Source organism: Cornus florida, unplaced genomic scaffold, assembly GCF_030987335.1.
Source record: "Cornus florida cultivar Cherokee Brave unplaced genomic scaffold, ASM3098733v1 CherokeeBrave_3.0.0_Hap2_scaffold_19, whole genome shotgun sequence".
Lineage (NCBI taxonomy): Eukaryota > Viridiplantae > Streptophyta > Magnoliopsida > Cornales > Cornaceae > Cornus > Cornus florida.
The window spans coordinates 101,931-105,250 of record NW_026775682.1 but is presented as its reverse complement, the minus strand read 5'-3'; the positions used below and the strand labels follow the sequence as shown (position 1 = coordinate 105,250).

Below are 3,320 nucleotides of genomic sequence, written 5' to 3'. Positions count from 1 at the left end.
ACGTATGGAGTTGCGAAGAGTGTTTTAGTGATTAAAGATCGAATCTTCGAATGAAAATACCTCAATAAAGGTACCTATATGTCAGTAGACCTTATTAACGTATAAAAATTGAATCTTTGAAAGAAAATGAGAGTTTTCAGTTGAACTAATTCGAGTTCCCTTTGACGTCCCGAAGAGTGTTTTAATGATCAAAGATTGAATCTTTGATTGAAAATACCTCCATCAAGGTTCCTATTATTTCACTAGACCATTTCAATGTACAAGGGTTGAATCTTTGAAAGAAAATGAGAGATTTAAGTTAAACTTGTTCGAGATCACTTCGACGTCACGAAGAGTGTTTTAACGAGTAAAGATTGAATCGTTGAATGAAATTACCTCAATCAAAGTATCTATTATGTCACGAGAACTTTTTAGTGTATCAAGATTGAATCTTTGTAAGAAAATGAGAGTTTTGAGTTTCACTTGTTCGAGTTACCTATGAAGTCGCGAAGGGTGTTTTATAACTAAAGATTGAATCTTTGAATGAAAATGAGAGTTTCGAGAGAAACTTATTCGAGTTCCATTTGACGTTCCGAAGAGTGTTTTAATGATCAAAGATTAAATCTTTGAATGAAAATACCTCAATTAAGGTACCTGTGATTTCACTAAACCATTTTAATGTGTAAAGATTGAATCTTTGAAAGAAAATGGGAGTTTTGAGTTAAACTTATTCGAGATCCCCTTGACATCACGAAGAGTGTTTTAATGAGAAAAGATTGAATCTTTGAATGAAATTACCTCAATCAGGGTACCTATTATGTCACTGGACCTTTTTAAATGTATAAAGGTCGAATCCTTTAAACAAAATGAGAGTTTTGAGTTAAATTTATTCGAGATCCCTTTGACGTCACGAAGAGTTTTTAATGAGTAAAGATTGAATGTTTGAATGAAATAACCTCAATCAAGATACCTATTTTGTCACTAGACCGTTTTAATGTATAAAGATTGAATCTCTGAAAGAAAATGAGACTTTTGAGTTTAACTTCTCCGTGTCACGTGTGAAGTCCCGAAGAGTGTTTTAATGACCAAAGAATGAATCTTTGAATGAAAATACCTCGATCGAGGTACCTATTATGTAAGGCCCCAATACATAATTATTTTTTTATTAGCATAATTTAATTTTTATTAGACATCATTTATGGAATATTTTATGTAGTAGTTTGTATGGTGAAGTTAATAGTTGGTGTCAAAACTTATTAAGTTGGTGACAGCCAATGGTAAGAAAATAAATAATAAAAATGATAATATTCCATGTGTACGTGTGTGTGGTTATATGTGTGATACTAGAGAATGGGTGTCTACTAAGGTCATTGGTGCTGAAGGTAATAAATGGTGGAAGTGGTGTGATGGTTCTAATATATATTGATATACTTATGTTTTATTTTAAAGTTTGACCAAGTAGTTATTTATATATATGGGTAAGTTATTGACCAGGTCAAGTACATATTCCACCCACCCATGTATATAGATATCTAGTAATACACTTTATTCTAAAAGCTTCCAAAGGAGGCTGTTACTAATTGACACACACACGCATGAGTCATGAAGAGGGGAAAATCACATTTATATCTAAGTGACACGTTGTCTAGAGATTTGCATGGACAAGAAAAAGAAAAAAAAATAATAAAAATACAAATAGAAACAAAGGAGGGATTTTTCAGCCGTAGAAGAAGAAAATATTATTAAACTTTGGGTAACACATGTCACATAAGCTATGTGACAATTTACATTTCCTGGAGACTAGATTTACACCATCCATGTGACTATATACTTTTCAAGACTAAAGTTATTATGCTTTAAAGTGGTGGCTGGTGGCTGCAATATATAGTTGTATATATATATAGGTTTCAATTATCATTTATATGGATAGAGATGAGTAAAGTCAGGTTGCTGGCTGCACAAGGCTGGACCGAACACACAGGACACGCAATTATGTAGATATACTCTATATATAGATAAGGTTAATTCTATCTTTTTAAACCTGTTTGGACCGCCTTTGAGAAAGCCATTGTTTTGGTTGAGACACACAAAATATATCAAAACAGTGAGCTATTTAGTGATAGTTCAAAGAGAGAAGAAAAATACGGAGGAGGAGGATAGAAAAGGAAAAAGGGGGTTTTCTCTCTAAATTGTTGTTGAATTCAAGCAAAGGTGAGGGGTTTTATATTATAAGTTCTATGTTGGAAGTTGATTATTCAGTTATTTGAATAATTAATCCAATTAATTGTTCCAGTATATGTATCATCTATTTTTTTTATATTTTATTTATTTATTCAAAGGCTGTTTTGTGTAAGTGATACCATGGTTATGGTTATTTTCTTTGGGGTCATCAAGCTGGAAATTTATATAAAGACATGTGATTAGAATTTAGCCAAAAGGGTGTATAAAGTTTGAGAATTGTAATTGAGGTGATGATTGTGATTTAATTCTCTTTAGAAAATAAATATAACTTGGTTATATTCTTGTCCAGGCAAGGAGAATGAACTGATCACTTCAGCAATATCAAAGGATAAGTAGACAATTTGAAAAGTAGCCAAGGTGAGTGTACTCACTGGAAGTTTATACCTGGATGTGTTTAATTGAAGTATTGAAGTTGTTTATGTGAGTTGAAGATGAATATATATAATTTGATTATATTTAAATAGGGTCCATACTCTGGCCTAGAAGGAGAGTACTATATTTTAATGCCTGTAATATATTAATGAAGTTTAATTGAAGTTATCAGATAATATTTGTTTATATTACTCTGATGTAGTAGTGTTGCATTCACTGGGCTTTAAGCTCACTCCTTCCATATCTATATTTTTTTCAGGTACAAGGTTGGGTCGCTACTGCCAGGTCTAGAATTTTTGAGTGGGAATGGGAAAAAGAACAATGGAACGTCTTTTGTTTAATATGTAAATATTGTAATAGAATTTAATAGTATAAGTTGCCGTTAATGTTTTTTTTGTTTGTCAGAATTTGCATAACAGGCCTATAGGTAGTTTTTGAATTGTAAACTGTTAAACAGGTGCTCTGATGTAGGATGACGTTATATTTGAAGGAGGTTAATGCAGATGGTTAGATGCATTCCAATTTATTCAATTTGTTTAATAATGTAAATTGGGTTGGGGTGTGTCAACTTTTGGTATCAGAGCCTAGGTTTTCTAGGTTCTGGAGGTCAGAAGAGTCTAGACTGGCAGTGGCAGTAAGAAGTGTGTAGTAGAGTCATTTATTTGACTTAATGTTATACTAACAGATATAAGTGGTGATTATGTATCATATATATGTTGTTATATTTG

General features: G+C 32.0%; 1 long non-coding RNA gene across 1 annotated transcript; it reads left to right on the top strand.

The window, feature by feature from the left end:
- Window positions 1-1,204: 1,204 nt before the first annotated feature.
- Window positions 1,205-3,118, top strand: LOC132289404 (uncharacterized). The gene is made up of 3 exons (XR_009474526.1): window positions 1,205-2,190; window positions 2,510-2,577; window positions 2,852-3,118. It is a non-coding gene; the product is annotated as an uncharacterized LOC132289404 (long non-coding RNA).
- The last annotated feature ends 202 nt before the right edge of the window (window positions 3,119-3,320 follow it).